The sequence below is a fragment of the Aquarana catesbeiana genome, unplaced genomic scaffold (assembly GCF_042186555.1).
Source record: "Aquarana catesbeiana isolate 2022-GZ unplaced genomic scaffold, ASM4218655v1 unanchor235, whole genome shotgun sequence".
Classification (NCBI taxonomy): domain Eukaryota; kingdom Metazoa; phylum Chordata; class Amphibia; order Anura; family Ranidae; genus Aquarana; species Aquarana catesbeiana.
This window is the reverse complement of record NW_027362663.1, coordinates 12,377-26,621: the sequence shown is the minus strand read 5'-3', so window position 1 is coordinate 26,621 and position 14,245 is coordinate 12,377.

Below are 14,245 nucleotides of genomic sequence, written 5' to 3'. Positions count from 1 at the left end.
CCCCTCCTGTCACACTGCTTCCCCATCATACCGCCCCCCCGTCACACTTCTTCCCTATCATACCACCCCCCTCCTGTCACACTGCTTACCCATCATACCGCCCCCTCCTGTCACACTGCTTCCCTATCATACCGCCCCCCTCCTGTCACACTGCTTCCCCATCATACCGCCCCCCTCCTGTCACACTGCTTCCCCATCATACCGCCCCCTCCTGTCACACTGCTTCCCCATCATACCGCCCCCTCCTGTCACACTGCTTCCCTATCATACCGCCCCCTCCTGTCACACTGCTTCCCCATCATACCACCCCCCTCCTGTCACACTGCTTCCCTATCATACTGCCCCCCTCCTGTCACACTGCTTCCCCATCATACCGCCCCCTCTCCTGTCACACTGCTTCCCCATCATACCGCCCCCCTCCTGTCACACTGCTTCCCCATCATACCGCCCCCCTCCTGTCACACTGCTTCCCCATCATACCGCCCCCTCCTGTCACACTTCTTCCCTATCATACTGCCCCCCTCCTGTCACACTGCTTCCCCATCATACCGCTCCCCCTCCTGTCACACTGCTTCCCCATCATACCGCCTCCCTCCTGTCACACTTCTTCCTTATCATACCGCCCCCCCCCTGTCACACTGCTTCCCCATCATACCGACCTCTCCTGTCACACTGCTTCCCCATCATACCGCCCCCCTCCTGTCACACTGCTTCCCCATCATACCGCCCCCCTCCTGTCACACTGCTTCCCCATCATACCGCCCCCCTCCTGTCACACTGTTTCCCCATCATACCGCCCCCCTCCTGTCACACTGCTTCCCCATCATACCGCTCCCCCTCCTGTCACACTGCTTCCCCATCATACTGCCCCCCTCCTGTCACACTGCTTCCCCATCATACCGCCTCCCTCCTGTCACACTTCTTCCTTATCATACCGCCCCCCCCCTGTCACACTGCTTCCCCATCATACTGCCCCCTCCTGTCACACTGCTTCCCTATCATACCGCCCCCCTCCTGTCACACTGCTTCCCCATCATACCGCCCCCTCCTGTCACACTGCTTCCCCATCATACCGCCCCCTCCTGTCACACTGCTTCCCCATCATACCGCCCCCCTCCTGTCACACTGCTTCCCTATCATACCGCCCCCCTCCTGTCACACTGCTTCCCTATCATACTGCCCCCCTCCTGTCACACTGCTTCCCCATCATACTGCCCCCCTCCTGTCACACTGCTTCCCCATCATACCGCCCCCCTCCTGTCACACTGCTTCCCTATCATACCGCCCCCCTCCTGTCACACTGCTTCCCCATCATACCGCCCCCTCCTGTCACACTGCTTCCCTATCATACCGCCCCCCTCCTGTCACACTGCTTCCCCATCATACCGCCCCCTCCTGTCACACTGCTTCCCTATCATACCGCCCCCCTCCTGTCACACTGCTTCCCCATCATACCACCCACTCCTGTCACACTTCTTCCTTATCATACCGCCCCCCCCCTGTCACACTGCTTCCCCATCATACCGCCCCCTCCTGTCACACTGCTTCCCCATCATACCGCCCCCCTCCTGTCACACTGCTTCCCTATCATACCGCCCCCCTCCTGTCACACTGCTTCCCTATCATACTGCCCCCTCCTGTCACACTGCTTCCCCATCATACTGCCCCCCTCCTGTCACACTGCTTCCCCATCATACCGCCCCCCTCCTGTCACACTGCTTCCCTATCATACCGCCCCCCTCCTGTCACACTGCTTCCCCATCATACTGCCCCCTCCTGTCACACTGCTTCCCTATCATACCGCCCCCCTCCTGTCACACTGCTTCCCCATCATACCGCCCCCTCCTGTCACACTGCTTCCCTATCATACCTCCCCCCTCCTGTCACACTGCTTCCCCATCATACCACCCCCTCCTGTCACACTTCTTCCCTATCATACTGCCCCCCTCCTGTCACATTGCTTCCCCATCATACCGCCCCCTCCTGTCACACTGCTTCCCTATCATACCGCCCCCTTCCTGTCACACTGCTTCCCCATCATACCGAACTCCTCCTGTCACACTGCTTCCCCATCATACCGCCCCCTCCTGTCACACTGCTTCCCCATCATACCGCCCCCTCCTGTCACACTGCTTCCCCATCATACTGCCCCCCTCCTGTCACACTGCTTCCCCATCATACTGCCTCCCTCCTGTCACACTTCTTCCCTATCATACCGCCCCCCCTCCTGTCACACTGCTTCCCCAACATACCGCCCCTTCCTGTCACACTGCTTCCCTATCATACCGCCCCCCTCCTGTCACACTGCTTCCCCATCATACTGCCCCCTCCTGTCACACTGCTTCCCCATCATACCGCCCCCTCCTGTCACACTGCTTCCCCATCATACCGCCCCCCTTCTGTCACACTGCTTCCCTATCATACCACCCCCCTCCTGTCACACTGCTTCCCTATGATACTGCCTCCCTCCTGTCACACTGCTTCCCCATCATACCGCCCCCCTCCTGTCACACTGCTTCCCCCATCATACTGCCCCCCTCCTGTCACACTGCTTCCCCATCATACCGCCCCCTCCTGTCACACTTCTTCCCTATCATACTGCCCCCCTCCTGTCACACTGCTTCCCCATCATACCGCCCCCTCCTGTCACACTGCTTCCCTATCATACCGCCCCCCTCCTGTCACACTGCGTCCCTATCATACCGCCCCCCTCCTGTCACACTGCTTCCCCATCATACCGCCCCCTCCTGTCACACTGCTTCCCCATCATACCGCCCCCTCCTGTCACACTGCTTCCCTATCATACCGCCCCCCTCCTGTCACACTGCTTCCCCATCATACCGCCCCCTCCTGTCACACTGCGTCCCTATCATACCGCCCCCCTCCTGTCACACTGCTTCCCCATCATACCGCCCCCTCCTGTCACACTTCTTCCCTATCATACTGCCCCCCTCCTGTCACACTGCTTCCCCATCATACCGCCCCCTCCTGTCACACTGCTTCCCTATCATACCGCCCCCCTCCTGTCACACTGCTTCTCCATCATACCGCCCCCCTCCTGTCACACTGCTTCCCCATCATACCGCCCCCCTCCTGTCACACTGCTTCCCCATCATACCGCCCCTCCTGTCACACTGCTTCCCCATCATACCGCCCCCCTCCTGTCACACTGCTTCCCCATCATACCGCCCCCCTCCTGTCACACTTCTTCCCTATCATACTGCCCCCCTCCTGTCACACTGCTTCCCCATCATACCGCCCCCTCCTGTCACACTGCTTCCCCATCATACCGCCCCCTCCTGTCACACTGCTTCCCTATCATACTGCCCCCCTCCTGTCACACTGCTTCCCCATCATACCGCCCCCCCTCCTGTCACACTGCTTCCCCATCATACCGCCCCCCTCCTGTCACACTGCTTCCCCATCATACCGCTCCCCTCCTGTCACACTGCTTCCCCATCATACCGCCCCCCTCCTGTCACACTGCTTCCCCATCATACCGCCCCCCTCCTGTCACACTGCTTCCCCATCATACCGCCCCTCCTGTCACACTGCTTCCCCATCATACCGCCCCCCTCCTGTCACACTGCTTCCCCATCATACCGCCCCCCTCCTGTCACACTTCTTCCCTATCATACTGCCCCCCTCCTGTCACACTGCTTCCCCATCATACCGCCCCCTCCTGTCACACTGCTTCCCCATCATACCGCCCCCTCCTGTCACACTGCTTCCCTATCATACTGCCCCCCTCCTGTCACACTGCTTCCCCATCATACCGCCCCCCCTCCTGTCACACTGCTTCCCCATCATACCGCCCCCCTCCTGTCACACTGCTTCCCCATCATACCGCTCCCCTCCTGTCACACTGCTTCCCCATCATGCTGCCCCCCTCCTGTCACACTGCTTCCCCATCATACCGCCCCCCTCCTGTCACACTGCTTCCCCATCATACTGCCCCCCTCCTGTCACACTGTTTCCCCATCATACCGCCCCCCTCCTGTCACACTGCTTCCCCATCATACCACCCCCTCCTGTCACACTTCTTCCCTATCATACTGCCCCCCTCCTGTCACATTGCTTCCCCATCATACCGCCCCCTCCTGTCACACTGCTTCCCTATCATACCGCCCCCTTCCTGTCACACTGCTTCCCCATCATACCGAACTCCTCCTGTCACACTGCTTCCCCATCATACCGCCCCCTCCTGTCACACTGCTTCCCCATCATACTGCCCCCCTCCTGTCACACTGCTTCCCCATCATACCGCCTCCCTCCTGTCACACTTCTTCCCTATCATACCGCCCCCCCTCCTGTCACACTGCTTCCCCATCATACCGCCCCTTCCTGTCACACTGCTTCCCTATCATACCGCCCCCCTCCTGTCACACTGCTTCCCCATCATACTGCCCCCTCCTGTCACACTGCTTCCCCATCATACCGCCCCCTCCTGTCACACTGCTTCCCCATCATACCGCCCCCCTTCTGTCACACTGCTTCCCTATCATACCACCCCCCTCCTGTCACACTGCTTCCCTATGATACTGCCTCCCTCCTGTCACACTGCTTCCCCATCATACCGCCCCCCTCCTGTCACACTGCTTCCCCCATCATACTGCCCCCCTCCTGTCACACTGCTTCCCCATCATACCGCCCCCTCCTGTCACACTTCTTCCCTATCATACTGCCCCCCTCCTGTCACACTGCTTCCCCATCATACCGCCCCCTCCTGTCACACTGCTTCCCTATCATACCGCCCCCCTCCTGTCACACTGCTTCCCCATCATACCGCCCCCCTCCTGTCACACTGCTTCCCCATCATACCGCCCCCTCCTGTCACACTGCTTCCCCATCATACCGCCCCCTCCTGTCACACTGCTTCCCTATCATACCGCCCCCCTCCTGTCACACTGCTTCCCCATCATACCGCCCCCTCCTGTCACACTGCGTCCCTATCATACCGCCCCCCTCCTGTCACACTGCTTCCCCATCATACCGCCCCCTCCTGTCACACTTCTTCCCTATCATACTGCCCCCCTCCTGTCACACTGCTTCCCCATCATACCGCCCCCTCCTGTCACACTGCTTCCCTATCATACCGCCCCCCTCCTGTCACACTGCTTCCCCATCATACCGCCCCCCTCCTGTCACACTGCTTCCCCATCATACCGCCCCCCTCCTGTCACACTGCTTCCCCATCATACCGCCCCTCCTGTCACACTGCTTCCCCATCATACCGCCCCCCTCCTGTCACACTGCTTCCCCATCATACCGCCCCCCTCCTGTCACACTTCTTCCCTATCATACTGCCCCCCTCCTGTCACACTGCTTCCCCATCATACCGCCCCCTCCTGTCACACTGCTTCCCCATCATACCGCCCCCTCCTGTCACACTGCTTCCCTATCATACTGCCCCCCTCCTGTCACACTGCTTCCCCATCATACCGCCCCCCCTCCTGTCACACTGCTTCCCCATCATACCGCCCCCCTCCTGTCACACTGCTTCCCCATCATACCGCCCCCCTCCTGTCACACTGCTTCCCCATCATGCTGCCCCCCTCCTGTCACACTGCTTCCCCATCATACCGCCCCCCTCCTGTCACATTGCTTCCCCATCATACTGCCCCCCTCCTGTCACACTGTTTCCCCATCATACCGCCCCCCTCCTGTCACACTGCTTCCCCATCATACCGCCCCCCTCCTGTCACACTGCTTCCCCATCATACCGCCCCCCTCCTGTCACACTGCTTCCCCATCATACTGCCCCCCTCCTGTCACACTGTTTCCCCATCATACCGCCCCCTCCTGTCACACTGTTTCCCCATCATACCGCCCCCTCCTGTCACACTGCTTCCCCATCATACCGCTCCCTCTCCTGTCACACTGCTTCCCCATCATACCGCCCCCCCTCCTGTCACACTGCTTCCCCATCATACCGCCCCCTCCTGTCACACTGCTTCCCCATCATACCGCCCCCTCCTGTCACACTGCTTCCCCATCATACCGCCCCCCTCCTGTCACACTGCTTCCCTATCATACTGCCCCCCTCCTGTCACACTGCTTCCCCATCATACCGCCCCCCTCCTGTCACACTGCTTCCCCATCATACCGCCCCCTCCTGTCACACTGCTTCCCTATCATACCGCCCCCCCTCCTGTCACACTGCTTTTCCATCATACCACCCCCTCCTGTCACACTGCTTCCCCATCATACCGCCCCCTCCTGTCACACTGCTTCCCCATCATACTGCCCCCCTCCTGTCACACTTCTTCCCTATCATACTGCCCCCCTCCTGTCGCACTGCTTCCCCATCATACCGCCCCCTCCTGTCACACTGCTTCCCCATCATACTGCCCCCCTCCTGTCACACTGCTTCCCCATCATACTTCCTGCCTCCTGTCACACTTCTTCCCTATCATACCGCCCCCCCTCCTGTCACACTGCTTCCCCATCATACCGCCCCCTCCTGTTACACTGCTTCCCTATCATACCGCCCCCCCCTGTCACACTGCTTCCCCATCATACCGCCCCCTCCTGTCACACTGCTTCCCCATCATACCGCCCCCTCCTATCACACTGCTTCCCCATCATACCGCCCCCCTCCTGTCACACTGCTTCCCTATCATACTGCCCCCCTCCTGTCACACTGCTTCCCCATCATACCGCCCCCCTCCTGTCACACTGCTTCCCCATCATACCGCCCCCTCCTGTCACACTGCTTCCCTATCATACCGCCCCCCCTCCTGTCACACTGCTTCCCCATCATACCACCCCCTCCTGTCACACTGCTTCCCCATCATACCGCCCCCTCCTGTCACACTGCTTCCCCATCATACCGCCCCCCTCCTGTCACACTGCTTCCCTATCATACCGCCCCCTCCTGTCACACTGCTTCCCCATCATACCGCCCCCTCCTGTCACACTGCTTCCCTATCATACTGCCCCCCTCCTGTCACACTGCTTCCCTATCATACTGCCCCTCTCCTATCACACTGCTTCCCTATCATACTGCCCCCCTCCTGTCACACTGCTTCCCCATCATACTGCCCCCCTCCTGTCACACTGCTTCCCCATCATACCGCCCTCTCCTGTCACACTGCTTCCCTATCATACCGAACCCTCCTGTCACACTGCTTCCCCATCATACCGCCCCCCTCCTGTCACACTGCTTCCCCATCATACCGCCCCCTCCTGTCACACTGCTTCCCCATCATACCGCCCCCCTCCTGTCACACTGCTTCCCCATCATACTGCCCCCCTCCTGTCACACTGCTTCCCCATCATACTGCCCCCCTCCTGTCACACTGCTTCCCCATCATACTGCCCCCCTCCTGTCACACTGCTTCCCCATCATACCGCCCCCCTTCTGTCACACTGCTTCCCTATCATACTGCCCCCCTCCTGTCACACTGCTTCCCCATCATACCGCCCCCTCCTGTCACACTGCTTCCCCATCATACCGCCCCCTCCTGTCACACTGCTTCCCTATCATACTGCCCCCCTCCTGTCACACTGCTTCCCCATCATACCGCCCCCTCCTGTCACACTGCTTCCCCATCATACCGCCCCCCCTCCTGTCACACTGCTTCCCCATCATACAGCCCCTCTCCTGTCACACTGCTTCCCCATCATACAGCCCCTCTCCTGTCACACTGCTTCCCCATCATATCGCCCCTCTCCTGTCACACTGCTTCCCCATCATACTGCCCCCCTCCTGTCACACTGCTTCCCCATCATACCGCCCCCTCCTGTCACTCTGCCTTACCTGTCATTCTCCCCCTTCCAGTCACAAAACCTCCCTCTTTTGACACACTGCCCAAGTACCCTTTTTAGATGCGACATCTACATTTGTTTTCTTTTTTAAACTTTCTTTTATTTTTATCTGGTGATCTGGCCCAAAAGGGATAAAGCTGTAACTGATTACAAAGTGTGAGCTGGGGTATGGCTTCAGTTTGTTAGTGTATTTAAATCCACTACTACTTTACACTCCTCTGTCCCCAGACTGAAGGTGCCCCCTCATCCAGAGTGGGGGCTCTGTTAATACAGGAGGTGTGTTACTGTGTGTGGCAAGTTTGGCGGGAGGATTATGGGGGGGTCTAAATGCACCTTGTGCTTTGCACCAGCCCTGTATCCAGGTTACTTGTTTCCTGCTGCCCCCATGCCTATGTGCTTTTCTGGTCCCCCCTCCCTCCTCCACAGCACTGCTGGCTTCCCCCCTCCCCTCCCCGCCCCTCCCCTCTCCTGCTGGCTGTTGCAATGGGATGCTTTCAGAATGGAGATTAGGAGAAGGCAGGTACAGTAAATATGTAATTTACTGGCCCCTTCTCTTTCTGAATGGACAGATCACTCACCATGTACCTTCACAATTGAAGCATAGTAAACTGTGTTTGCTTCTGTACCAAATTATTCCTGTCTATTAATTTTGCTAAAGGTTCAGAGATGGAGATTGAGGACACAGCGCTCAATCTCCTTTCTCTGTCTCAAAGGTGAAACATCAGAGGTCTGTTTAGACCCCTGATATCTCACCAAAACCCCGAAATGGAGCTCCTAAAAAAATAATATAAAATAATAAAAAAAATACAATAGTAAAAAAATAAAATAACATGAAAAATAAAATAACAAAAATGAAAAGCTACTAACCTAATCCACTGCTCTACTGACCAAATCCAATGCTTTACTGACAAAGTCCACTACCATACTGACATCGTCCACTGCTCTACTGACTGACACCATTCACAATCCTACTGCCACCAGTGGTGGAACTGCCAGGGTCGCGAAGGTTGCACTTGCAATTGGCAAGACAGAAGGAAGGGGGCCCACTGCAGAACACGTGAAAGAGATCTGCTGTGGGACCATATTAACCACTTACCTATAAGGCAACTTAAACCCCCTTCCTGCCCAGACCAATTTTCAGCTTTCAGCGCTGTGACACTTTGAATGACAATTGCGCGGACATACTACACTGTACCCAAATTAAATTTTTATAATTTTTTCACACAAATAGAGATTTCTTTTGGTGGTATTTAATCACTGCTGGGTTTTAAAAATTTTGAAAAAAAAAAAAAACTTTCATAGTTTGTTATAAAATTTTGAAAACAGGTAATTTTTCTACTTCATTGATGTGCGCTGATGACGCTGCACTGATGGGCACTGATAGGCGGCACTAATGGGCACTGATAGGTGGCACTGATGGATGTCACTGAAGGGCACTGATAGGTGGCACTGATAAGCGGCACTAATAGGTGGCACTGATAAGCGGCACTAATGGCACTGATGGGCAGCACTGATTGGTGGCACTGATGAGCATTGATTATCAGCACTGGTGTGCATTGATGGGTGGCACTGTGGGCACTGGTGGCTACTGATGGTGGCACTGGTAGGCACTGATGAGGCAGCCATGGCTCTCTGTGTGAGGGACCGATATCCCTCTGACAGAAACCGGTGATCGGCTTTTTCTTTCCCTCGCGCTGAAAGCATGAGGGGAAAAAATACCAATTACCGATCTTCTGTATACATCACGTGATCATCTGTCATTGGCTGACAACTGATCATGTGGTAAGGGGCCAGGAATGGCCCCTTACTCCGATCCATGATTAGCCAAGTCTCATGGACTCGGGGATTGCAGGGACGTGCAGGCAGCTCATGCACGGGAGGACGTCCTTGGATGCCCTCCTGGCAATTAAGGCCCATGCTGTAGCCGTCTTTTAACTATAGCGTGGGCAGCAAGTAGGAAGGGCCCCCGGCCAGAGGGGGGCCCTTCATGGGCACTGAAGGAGCTAGTTACACATCTGACCAGTTACCAGAATGTAACGTGTAGGTATACCAGGATAGTAATACCCGTATAAAAGTGCATCTGAGGGCATATCTGCTACATGGCCACTGTGACATCCCATTGGTGACTCCTCAGACCTTCTCATTGGTCAGATCATTTTGGTCCACACCCTTCTCCTCCTCACACCCTCTCCTTTACCATCAAATAAGAACATCAGATGAGATTTCTGGGAGACAATGATCTAGTATACATGTGCAATTCATTTCCGACTAATTTTTAGTTATTCTGAGATTCAGATATATCCAAATCTCCAAATGTAATAGTAACAAATTTACTGAGAGCTGTAATGTAAACAAAAGAATGACACAATAGAAAATTCAGGAACAAAATGGCGTGGAGTCCCCCCCCCCATCTATACCAGACCCTTATTCCAGCATGCAGCCTGGCAGGCCAGGAAAGGGAGGGGGGCGAGCAAGTGCCCCTCCCCTCCTGAATCATACCAGGCCATATGCAGAGGCAGGCAGAGCCCTCTTGCCCTAAAGCACCCCCTCATGTTGATGGGGACAAGCACCTCTTCTCCACAACCCTGGGCTGTGGCCCCCAGATCCCGGCCCCCCCATATGATTGATACATAGTACCCCTACCCATTCACCAAAAAAGATAGTAAAGACACAACATAAAATAAAAAACAATGCCCCCATGTAGATCCATCCTCAATCACACTTCCCGCAGCACCGCTGGACCCAGAAAAAAAAAATCTCCGCCCTCATTGAAAGCTCCCCCACCGACTGCCTGCTCTCTATCTGACATTTTATAAGTAACTAAGGGTGGAGTCAGCCGATGACATCAACGAGTGACACTGCCCCCTTGTGACATCAGCGACCCAGCATGCCCTGGTCGGTGACATCACAAGGGGGCTGGGTCACCCACTGACCTCATTGGGTGACTCCGCCCCCTTAGCTATTTAAGAAATGTCAGATGAAGGAGCAGGCAGGTGGTAGGAGCCTTCAACAAGGCCAGAGATTCTTTTTTCTTTCTTTGGGTCTGGCAGTCATGATTGATGATGGATCTAAATTGGGGAAGATTGTTTTTGATTTTTTAATAAAGGAAATGTCAAAAACACTTGTACTGTCTTTATTCACTTTTTTGGTGAATCGTTAAAAGGTCCAATGTTCCCCATACTCATTCACATAGGGGGGCGGGATCTGGGGGCCCCCTTATGAAAGAGGGCTTACAGATTCCAATAAGTCCCCCACCCGCAGACCCCCACAACCACAGCTCAGGGTTGTGGGGAAGAGGGTCTTATCCCCATGTTGATGGCAGAGCCCCGCCTGTCCCAAAGCACCCCTCCATGTTGAGGGCATGTAACCTGGTATGGTTCAGGGGGGCACTCACTCGCCCCCCCCTTTCCTGACGTGCTGGTCTGGGTATGGATTTGGGGTGGGACCCGATGACTTTAAATTTTGGTGTGGAGTTCCCCTTAAAATCCATACCAGACCCTAAGGGTCTGGTTTGGACTGGGAGGGACCCCACACTGTTTTTTGGGGGGAATTTTCTATTGCCGGCATTGTTTTGTTTACGTTTCAGCTGTCAGTGGGGAAGTTATTAGGGAGCCAGCTGCTTAACAACCAACTATTCTTCACACAGAATTCAAAGCGTTCCGAAAATTTTGAAATCGTTAGAAAATTCATAAACAAAAAGAAACTAAACAAATTTTGAAACTAATCAACAAAACAAAATTAGTAACATAAGGAATCTATCCAAAATGAAACAAATGTTTCTGTTCTGCACATGTCTAGTCAGGTCCTGGTCACATCTCTGTACGGGTATTTTTTTGGAAAGCTCATCACACACAGGGCAGACAATTCATTGAATGGATGGCCCAACGCATGACAAACACTCCAAAGAAGCTCCAGAACTCTTTTCTGAGTGGAGGGCGGTGCGTTTCTTTATCTGGCTGTTTGGTGCATTTGCAGCACGTTTGTCGTACAACAAAATGCATGACAAACATGCACCTGCTAACCACACTTGGGGTGCCATTATCATTTTTAGTGCATTACAGAAACGCACGGCAAAGCTCGCATTTTCTGTCCAGAAACACACAGATGTGAATGGAGCCTCATTCTTGTGTAAACGCACCAAATTCACTTTCAGGCCCCATTCACACCTAGAGTAGTTTGTTTTTTGGCTCGTTTTTTTCCCGCGACATGCATAGCACAGCCCATTGATTTTAATGGCCGCCCTCCATCCAGCAAAGTAGCTCATGGGACATTTTGGTGTGTTGCACTTTGCACGTTTTTTACTGTGCGTTCTGCTGTATTGTTTATTTCATGTGGAAAAATATGTGTTTGCTTCCACGTTTTGGGTTCCGGTAACAATTAATGGCACTGAAAGCGCAACTAGTTCATTTTAGGTGTATAAAGGCGGCTATACACTATACAATCTAAATGTACAATCTCCTTTAGATCTACCATCAGCTATGTAGTACAAGAGCCTTCCTGAATGGATACAGAGTGATTGGATAGGCAGGTGTGTCTTCCTATTATATAGTTTTGGAAAATCTAAAGGAGATTGTACAGAGATTGTACAATCAGATTGTAAAGTGTATGGCCACCTTTCAGTGTCATTAATTGCTAACAGCACCCCAAACACAGAAGCAAACACACATTTTACCGTTTGAAAAACAGGTGACATATAAGGTCCTCCTATGCTGGTACTGGGTCCCAGCCTGTATTGCCAAGTCAAAGCCATCCTATAGTGACAGATGGTTCTGGGGGTGTGGTCAGAGAGGAGATTAAATACACATATGGTGGACCTGTGCCCGACTCGTGGGATTTTGGTCCATGGTCTTTGGACTCCTGTCTACCCTCTTCCACGTACCTTTCCATAAGCATCCCAAATTTGCATTGCTCATTTGTCCAATCCTGGGCCTCTTCTCTTACTACCAGAAACTTGCCACCAGTGCCGGCATAAGGTCATCCAGTGCCCATGGTAAAGATGGCAAAATAACAAAATATCCCCCCCACCTCTCTTAAGGTTAGGTTCAGGGCACCCCCATCTCTGCAATAAACCATTGTGCCCAGGGCAACCGTCCCTCCTGCCCAACCCCTTGTCCCGTCCCTGCTTGCTACATATCTGTTTATCGCACCTAACCGCATAATAGCAAGGGCCTGGAAAAAGCCGGCTGTACCATTTTCGGTGGTGAAGAACACCATAACGACCCTCATGATCCATGAAAAGATGACCAGTATCCTCTATGACTCCCATGTTAAGTTCCTCAAAGTATTGGTCCCCTGGTGGTCCTATGCATTCCCTACTCTTCACCCGACCAGCCTCTCAAACTAACTTGACTCCATCCCCAGCCTGGGGCAACCTCCTCCTCGTCTCTCCTCTTTACAATTCTGGGCCTCTTGCCCACCGCTCTGCTCTTTTGCTCCCTTTCTCCCCCCCATTGCGGAGTTTTCTTTGTCCCCCCTCTTTTTTCGTTGCTGTTTTGTTTGTTTGTCCTTTGCTTTTGGTCTCCACATTATTGGGTACAGTTCTGCTCCCCCTGTCCACCTCAGCCCCTGAGTGTGCAGGCTCAGGCATTCCGCACTCACCCCTGGCCATGCCTGAGGGTCACTGTTAGTTTAGAATTTATGTCTTATAGCAAATTTTGTGTGAACTTGTGTATTAGGTTTCATGTTTTTATCCTCTGCATGGGATTAGGGCATCTGGTTTCAAATAAAAACAATGAACCAGAAAAACAGGTGACAAACGCAGTATAACGCACAGTAACAAACATGGAACCCGCTCCATGCCAAAATGTCCCATGAGCTACTTTGCCACAAGTAATGAAGCCCATTGAAATCTCAGGGCTGCCCTATGTGTGTCACGGGAAAAAACAAGCCAAAAAACCTGTGCTCCCACTACTCTAGGTGTGAGTGGGGCCTGAAAGTGAAATTGGTGCGTTTACACGGAACAATGAGACTCCATTCACATCTATGTGTTTCCAAACGCATGACAAACCACACAGAAAATGTGCGCTATACTGTGCGTTTCAGAAACACGTTGCAAATGCACCAAAAAGCACAGTATAAAAATGCAAGAAAGATCCACCCTAAAAAAAGTTCTGGAGCTTTCTTGGGGCGATTGGTGAGCATTCAAGTGAATGGGCTTCCCTACAATATGTGTGACGAGCAGAAATGCTCCAAATGCCCCCCACACAAAAAAAAATGTGGGAAGGTGAGTTCCTGCTATGTGAAGATGTGTCTTCATCCACTCCCTCATATATACTTGTATAATGATGGCCATACACTATTCCTTTAGATTTATCAGAACTATGGAATAAGAGGACCCACCTGACCAATCCATTCACTCTGTATCCAAATAGACAGGCCCTTGTACTAAATACTGTAGCTGACGGGTGATCTAAAGGAGATTGTACAATCAGATTGTAATGTGTCACCTTAAGAGAAGAAGTAGGTGGTGACATAG